Genomic DNA, 9,183 nt, shown 5'->3' with positions numbered 1-9,183 from the left:
GGACTCAGTTTGACACTCAGTGTATTATTGTTGGTTTACTTTATAAAGGATATCATAAAGGACATAAATGAACAGCCAGATGAAGAGGCACAGAGTGCAAGGTCTGGAAGAGTCTCAGGTACAGTACAGTAATACTTCAATTCAGGAAAGCTTCCTTGCACAAACTCCACATCTGATGATAAATGTGACCATGGGCATTTTCCCCAGAATCATGGAACAAATTAAATTCGTGAACCAAAATACCACTATATAGGGCTTCTGTCCCCCATGGATTTGGGGCACCGTACCCTCCAGCATATGTGTACATTCACCAATCTGCAAGGTCATTAATTCAATTGTTTGAGTTTTTCTGTCCCTTGCCCAGAGGTTAGTGGGTGGGGATGAAAGTTCCACTCAGGATCCCAGTCTTTCTGGTGACCAGCTCCATCCTGAGACTCTAGGTAGTGCTCCCATCTTCAGTTACTTTCTTAGCATAAACCAAGTTGTGATGCAAAGGCACTCCTTGGGACTCTTCTATCATTCAGGAAATTCTAAGGATGTTGGAAGTTTCATGCTAAGAACCAGGAACAAAGACCCAGCAAGTTGCTTTTATGTTACACTTTTTTTTTTTTTTTTGGCAAGTGAAAAATATAACTCTGCAGAAGTACTCTAGGATATACAACAAAAGAGATGACGAAAGTGGAAATGAGAAGAAGAAAATAATCCTGAGACAAATCAGGATGACTAGTTCCTCCCAGCACAGTGAGCACGGGAGAAACATCCTTCGGCCCAAGCATAGCGCATCAGCTATACCGACTGCTTGGCCTTCTGGGATTCAGTGTCCCTGCTCTGCCCCTCTGTCTTTGTTCTCTCAGAAATGGCCATCACCTTCTCTGGTTTGGGGAGAAACTCTGCCTCCCTGATAGCAGTTACCTCATTCTTGTCGTTGTGGGGAGCTGCAGGTTTCTCAAGGTTTTCCATGAACTCCTTGAATTTCTTTTCACAGGGATCGATCTATCCTCTCAGCTTTCTTTAACTGTCCAGAAGCGTGTGCATCTTATCTTCTCTTGCAACTGGCAATGCTCCTCCTGGCTCACCTGGTACAGGGCCTGCATTCCCTGCAGCTTGGCCAGCACCTTGGCCACCATTTCCTCAAAGTGCTCTAAATCTCTGGTCTCAGATGGGTCCTCATCAGCACTGCTGCTGATGTAACTCTTAGGGCAGCTGTTAGAGGTACTTGTGCTGCCATAGCTCTTATAGGTGATGCTGCTGCTGCTGGAGCAGTAACTCTTCTGGTAGGTCTCACCAGAAGTGGTTCTGTCATAGCTCCAGAGAAAGCCCTCATTGCCGGCCTGGGTTCTAGCATAACTCTTTTGATAGCTCTCGTTGTTGTCAGTGGTGCTACCATAACTCCTGTGGACGTTCTCTCTGCTGGCAGAGTTCTCTCTGTAGGACTCAAGTTTCATTTCGATATGGGGGACTGCATTTGGAGCAGCTGCATTTCTTCCACACAGAGCTGCAAGTTGGCCTGTAGCCTCCTCTGCTCCTCGAGGAGCCACCCGTGCTTCTGTTGCAGCAGCTCCTGTTTCTTTTGGCTGGCAACATACAGCTCCTGCACAGCCTGCAACTGATCCAGAAGCAGCTTGCACTTTTTCCTCACTATTTGTGGACTTAGGTTGTTTGGCATCCTCAGGATTCACCAACACTTCCTGGAAACGAGAGTCTTTGAAATCTTGCAGCTCTTTCTGTGCCTCTACCTGTTCCTTTAACAGACACTCTTGGTTCTGTGTCAGTTTTCTTTGTTCCTCTTGCATGCATTGGTAGAGCATTTGTAGGTCCCATAGGTCTTGTAACTCTGTAAGCAGCTCCTGACTCTTATGCAAGAGGCCACATTTGGGCAGCAGGAATGTGAGCCGGTACAGCTCCTCCTGTAGCTGGCTCTGCTCCTCCTGCAGCCTCCTCTGATCCTCCAGGAACTCTGACTGCTCCATCTGCAACTGCCCCATCTCTTTCTGGCTGGCCTTGAACTTGTCCTGCAGTTCTGTCAGCCTGGATAGCAGTGCATCACACTTATTGGCACATATTCCCTTTTTTTTCAGGAGAGGGCTGGCTGGTCTTGAGCTGTTTGAGCTCCAGCTGGTGCAGCAGAAGGTCCTCCTCCAGCTCGTCATACATGAGCTTCTGGTGCTCCAGCTCATCCTTGTTGGCCTCGTATAGCCACTTCATCTCTCAGAGCTGGGTGTGTACCTTTGCATTCTTCTCATCAGACTCCCACAAGGAGGCCACCATGTCCCAGAGACACTGCAGCTCTGCCTCATGGCACTGTAACTTCTCCTGCAGCCAACACGGCACCTCTAGCAGCTTCTCCTTCTCACCCATGATGTTCTGGTGCTGAATCTGCAGATTCTGGAGTGGGCATAGTAACTCCTTTTCACTTTGGATCTCCATGATTGTGGATTTCAGGATTTTGAGCTGTTGGAGCTCAGTCTGAAGTTGCACCTGTACCTTCAAGAGCTTACTCTGCTCATCCTGGCTAGCATCATACTTTTGTTGCAGGGCACAGAGCCTGGTCTTCAGCTCCTCATTCTGGACAACACTGTGGGAAGTTTGAAAATGAAACACTTCATTCTGGGCGTACTTGAGCTCCCTCTGAAGTTGCTTTTGCTCCTCCTTGCTGACCACCAATAATGCCATAGCTCTTGCAATTCACCTTATGTTACACGCTTAATGTAATTGTGACAATGGGCTGTCACAGTGTTATGATTTATCAAAGTAGGAGTAGAAAACACCCAATTGGGTGAGCATAGGGCAGAGGGACAGTGGTGGGTATGCTTCTGGGACAGTCAGTTGTTCCTATACCAAAGTGCATGTCTTCATTTGGATTCCCTTAAGAGAAAATTCCAAGACAGATAGTTTAATTAGTCTATTTGGGAAATAATCCCAGGAAGCAGGATGAGAAGAGCCCAGTGAGTCAGGGAAGGAAGAAAATCCAATAAAGGGTGCATGAATGAACCTATTTCCTCAAGGGTGCAGTGAGAGGACATTTACTGAGAATGTAGAATTGAAAGTCTTACCAAACAGTAATCAAATTGAATAATATTCTAATGAACTACTTTCAGAGCTCAAATCAACACAAAAAATCCATAATGAACAAATTATCAAGATTTTAAATAAAGACAGATTCTGACAGTGCTGTTACAGATCTTATGAAGGCCTGAAGCAAAGGGAAAATAAGTAAAAATACATTTTTTGTGTTTCTTAAATGATTAATTTTTTCCAGAACATTAAATAACAAAAATTGAAAAGTAGCTAAAGTAAAATCATGTATTTTTCAACTTAAACATTTTATTTATATCAAAAATTGATTTGTGCCCAAAGTTGTCACATATGCCTATAATCCCAACAATCAAGAGGCTGAGGCAGGAGAATTGTGAGTGTAAGACTATTCTGGCTTACATAATGAATTCAAGGCCAGCCCGAACTACATAGCAGGACTCTATCTCATAAAACCAAGAAAGAGGAAAACAAATCACATTTAATTGTAATTTTACATTACTGGTCTTCTTAGAAGCAAACTCAATAATATATAAATTTAAATCATTACTCATTTAGAAATGCATAAAATTGATTAAATAGGAGCATAGATCTATCTTCTTCTGCCTCAGGCAGCAGTATGGCTTGACATTGCACTGTTTAACTACTGTGGGCTCAGTCTGCTGAGAATTCACCGAGAATTGCTCCACAAAGATGTTAGAAAACTGAAGTATTTCTCCACCAACTTCTGCCCCTTCTTGGGTGAAGACTCTTCCTACATTTGTTAACTCTGGAGCTTTCAGCATGCTCCTAGGAGAGCCCAACACTTCCAGGAAAGGCATTGGCATCATCTGCTACAGGGCTTTGATGACCATCCAAGGACAGTAGATTTTCCCATTGTAGACCATGTGGAGGCCCGTAGCTTTGAAGGTGTGGGATACACTTCAAAGCTCACATGGAAATGCTTCTCTGGAGTCATTATGTATGGTGGGTTAGGCAATGAAGAAAGCTGGAAGGAGCATGGCTGATTTAGAGACAACTGCAATAATTTGGCTGGGGATAAGGTGGGCTTGAACTAGAAGTGTATTTAGAAAAGTAAGAAAAAAGAGAAAAGGAAAGAAAATCTTATAGAATATTAATCACTGGGTCTTGGCAACAAGTAAATGTGTTGGACGAAAGAGGGAAAGCTGTATAGATGAGGCTATGATTTCCCATCAATGACTGAAAAACTGTTGATTTTGTTTTCAGAATTGGGAGCTTGAGAGAAAGGGCAGGTTTGTTGAGGAGAAAGGTTTGTATTTGAAAACATGTTGAGGGCAGAGATGCAGGTGGGCTCACAGATGCATAGGCACTAGAGATGACTTTGGACATCCAGGGAATAGCATGTCTCCTTTTGCCTAGGTTGATGTTCACAAAAGAACATTTGTCAGTATCCCCAAACCCTGCCCATGCACACACACATACCAAGTGGAGTGGTAAGGCAAGTAGTTGTATGGAAGGAAATGTTATATGTCCATATTGAAGAGTTAACTGTTGGACACCATGGAAAGTAGAGGCAGAGATGAAGAGGAAGCAAAAACATTAGATTCGGTGAAGGCTGCTACAGGTATCTAGGTGAATGAGAATAATTTGGAGTGTTTATGGGTACAACTCACCTCATGGTGCTGTTGGCCTCTGGAAATATTTGCATGATTATGTTCATGAGTCATCCAACTAGAGATATCTTTTAGACATTTGGAACTGCTTGATTTAATCCAAGAGAATATTAGTGCCAAATAACATCATTTGGGGAAAGTTGCATAATATGTGTGCTTTCTACATGGAGGTGTGGTTGTGGTTGTGAACTGGGGAAGAGTTTATGATATCAAAGAATATCAAAGAAGAATAGAACATCAAAGAAGACTGTAGTAGTCTGAGTTGTGTCCTCACTTCCTTAAAAAGATGCTGTAATTCTAACCTACGGAATCTCACAATATGACTTTATATAGAAATAAGACCATTGAAGAAATAATTAGTTAAGATGAAGTCTTATTTCTTCCCTTTTGGAGGGGGGGTTACTGGGGATTGAATTCAGGACCTTGCACTTGCCAGGCAGGTGCAGACCACTGCCACTAAGCTAAATTCCTGGCCCTAAGATGAAGCCTTAGAGTAGTGAAATAGATCCTTAATTTAATAGCACAAATGTCTGTATAAGAAGAGGGAAATGTAGATACAACACAGACACACAAAAGTCTAACACCATTAACAACAGAAGCAGAGACTGGAGTAATGCAGCTTTGAGGCAACACACAATGAGAATCAATGGCTACCACAAGAAGCTAGAAGGAGGCAAGGATGGATTCTACCCAGAATTTCAGAGTGGCCATGGTATCACTGGTCTTCTCATACCTTGATTTCAGACTTCTACCCTTCACAATTGTGAGACCTAAATTTTAATTGGTTTCAGTCTCCCAGTTTGCAGTACTTTATTATGGGAACTTTAGGAAACTAGGATGAAGTTCTGGTTCTAGAGAGAAGCAGAAAGATGAATGAATACGTTCAAGAAGGACTGGTGAAAAATATAGAAAAAGCATCTGGAATATGTGATATTGAAACCCATAAAAACACTATAAGAAAGAAAGGTCACTTTTAGGAGGCTAAATGTGTCTGAGAAATAAAGGAGAAGGAACAATCTGAAGCTCTTTTCATGGTCTACATTAGAGAGGACAAAGAGACAGGGAAACTGGAGCATAGGCCAGGAAAGAGACAAGAAAGGGAAGCCCCCGTGTAACACCTCTGTTCTGAGATGTTTGGAGGGAAGAACATATGGGATGAAAATATGATAAGGTGACAGTTGAAAGCACAAGAATCTAATTTTCTGTTAGTTATTCTTTCTCTTTTAAGGAAAATAGAGGATGCAACTTTTTAACAAAGGGCAAGTTTATAGTTATACATGCTTAGAAATGGGGGAAAAAAGGAAATGATCAAGGATGGAGGATCCCAGATAAGACTAAATGAGACAGGATCAACACTAAGAATGTGAGTCAATTTGAAATTGAAAAACAATGCAAGGCAGCTAGCATTCCAGCTTTGCCCCAGTTCCCCACTAGCTGTCTCATGTAGAGATAGTTGCTTAGTTTTTGTGAATCTCAAATTGACCAACTATAAACTATTGCATTGATTGTTGACTAAGCAGTTTTAGGGGCCCATTTGGAAATGCAGCTGCTGTTGAAGGGAAGTCAAGAGATGTCATAGGAAGAAGGAGTAGCTTCTCCATTAGAAGTAGCATCGTATGTGTGCAACACACTGGGCAGTTTGCAAGCCTGCTGTGTCCTGTACTGCTGTGGGGAAGCCAGAGATGGTGCTCATCTCTGAATCCTGCCTCCACCCTTCCCATGTGCTTTCCCTGTGCTCTTCTTCCAAATTGCTACTCTTACTAACTTTCCCTATGCTTTGGGAAATCCTTCCGATTCAAGGAAAAGGGGAGGCCTTCTCCTAAAGCTATGACCTCTGCTCTAGGTTTTCAAAGAACTAAAATAAATTCATTTTTAAAAACTTCTACAATTTTGAAGTATCATCTTCTCCCTGAAGCTTCAAATGTATAATGAATGGCTGAGTGGACAGAGAAAACCCGAGGGTAGAAGGAATCATTTTAAAAATCTCTCTCTCTCTCTTTCTCTCTCTCTCTCTCTCTCTCTCTCTCTCTCTCTCTCTCTCTCTCTCTCTCTCTCTCTCTCTCTCTCTCTCTCTCTCTCTCTCTCCACAAATACATTCCAGAAGCTATTTATGATGCAGTTGGTACTATAAGCAGTGATTTATAAATAACTGATAAGGTTTTGGGTCCTTAAAGTGATTGAGTTCTACAGCTTAGCAGTCCCCCGACAGCCACTGAAATCAGACCATCACAGTTTCTGCACCTCTAGTTTCCAGGGTCCCCCTGGAATCTGCTCGGGCTGTAATAACAATAATTGCTGCTATATGTTATGTGCTGATGTTGTGAACTTTTGATTCACTGGCTTTGAAAGGTGATAAAGATGAGACAAGTCTCAGTCACAATCAAGTGATAAACCACCAAAATAAGTACCAGGAAGGAAGACATAGGGAAGTGCATGGTGGAGAATGATTTTCTTCCACACTGAAACCACCAGGTAGACCCAGGGATACCTGAGTCTGCTATTAAAATGGGTGTCACTTTCCAATGGGCAATGGGTAGCTGGAATAATTTGGTTAAAATATTCTGTTATTCAAGATATAAATAACTTTTGATGGCCAGCATCATGCTGCCACCAGGCAGGGCAAACAATGGTACGGCACTGATGGAGGAACTGTGAAGGGCCCAAGAGTTCCCTACACTTCCAAGCTAATGAACGGCCCTGCCACAGTTCTATGGATGCCAGCAGGAGATAGAAGACTTCTGTGTCAGAGACAAAGCGCCTTATTATTGAGAACACAGCCAGCAGCAAGAGCACCAAGCATGTTTACACTCAAATCTCATAGGAGCTATACAGGAGGGTTCAAGTGGATGCTCATACACACAGTAGGTAGTATTACAGCTTATGAGATCTGCATCATGCATCTTGGCCAGATATGCCCTCTCTTTACTCACAGGGAGACATCATTTTTATTATTCTGTATAGTAAGGGGACCCACCTTTTCTTCCAGAAGGAAACATTATCTCTGTCTTCCAAGGATGTAAGCAAAGGTGTCATTTAGCTTCAGTTGGAGACACTATCATTTTCTTCTAAAACTGCTCAGTTTACAAATATCTTTGAAAAGGAAATCTGGAGCAACTGGCAGTTAGTATAGAAATTCAAGGCTCATATATCATTTTCTTTCAATGTGATGTCTTTCATCAAATAGTGACAAGCTGAACCTTCAGTTGATCAATACATAGAAGTTTTACTGCAGAGGACAGAAGGACATGCCTAGAATTCTTGGATTAGGAACAACTTTGAATTGGGGGCAAGGGGGGGGGGGGCAGAAAGAGGAAGAAAGACAGAGCCAGAGCCAGGAATAAGGGGAGAGACCCAGAAGTAAAAATAGAAAATATGACAGATTCAGACAAGGACATGGAGATAAAGGAAGCATGAGTGAAAGGATGGATGGATGGATGGATGGATGGAGAAATAGAGAGAAATGTGCACCTGGATGAGTACATAAATGAGTCATAGATTGACCCATAATTACCTGAATGGGGAGAGGGAACAATTGATAAAAGGAACAACAGAAAGACAGATAGAAACCCACAAGGGGTGAGATAGAATCAGAGAGAAAAATAAGGATAGTAAGAGTAAACCGAGAAAGACAGACAGACAGATATGACAATATAAAGAAAAAGAAAGAACATGGGTAAATGGACAGATGGAGAAAGATGAGGAGTGATAGGAATGAAGAGTGAGGAGTGATACATCAGTGGATAAATATATGGATAAAAGACAAAAAGGGAAATGTAACATGATAATAATGAGACTATGAGCTTGGGCTCTGAATTCAGGTCATGTAGTTTTGGTTCTATCACTGTCTAGTTGCCTAGCCTTGGGCAAGATCCTTTTTTCAACTATAAAATGGGAATGATAACAATAATATTACCCTCAGAGGGTTGGTTGAAGTCTAAAAGCAAATAATCCTCAAAAATGCTTAGCAAGTTGGCAGGCCAACAATAATGACATTATGTAGAAAGATAACTTGTTACATCAATCGAAACACCCTTTTCTATGAATCTCATAGATTTCAACATTGTTAGCATTCACATTAAATTTTTGTATCCCATTGCAGCCAAAGCTAAATTTGGCAGATGTATTAAACCTTGATAAAGCCAACACTTGCATTCAGCACTCAAATAGCAATTTTATGCAAACGGGATCTTCTCATTATGTTATCCTTCTGTAATCCATAATTATTGCTTCTGAATGAATCTGAGGGTTTCATCATCTCTATGAAATGAGGTCACACTACTTATACAGCAAATTAAAGGCAAATTGAGCAGATGATATGTATAAAATAAGAAACATGCAGCTTTTACAGCCATTGACACAGTGCTAAATGAGTTGGTTTTCAATTCAAACCAAGTATTTATATAATTTGGTTCAGCATCCCAACATTCAGATGGAACCCACACTCTTCACAGACTTGTTACTCTTTTCCTCTTTAGAGAGTGAGCGTTTATGATTGAGGAATTACTTCTCGAGTTCT

The 9,183-nt window shown here is 41.7% G+C and overlaps 1 pseudogene; it reads right to left on the bottom strand.

Moving 5' to 3' along the window:
* Window positions 1-786: 786 nt before the first annotated feature.
* On the bottom strand, window positions 787-2,683 carry LOC101700493 (coiled-coil domain-containing protein 136 pseudogene; annotated as a pseudogene).
* Between the last annotated feature and the right edge of the window lie 6,500 nt (window positions 2,684-9,183).

The sequence above is a fragment of the Heterocephalus glaber genome, unplaced genomic scaffold (genome assembly GCF_053883595.1).
Source record: "Heterocephalus glaber isolate CG9 unplaced genomic scaffold, H.glaber_assembly_v1.0 deba00001532, whole genome shotgun sequence".
Lineage (NCBI taxonomy): Eukaryota > Metazoa > Chordata > Mammalia > Rodentia > Bathyergidae > Heterocephalus > Heterocephalus glaber.
The sequence above is the reverse complement of the archived record's forward strand: the minus strand, read 5'-3'. Positions and strand labels throughout refer to the sequence as shown.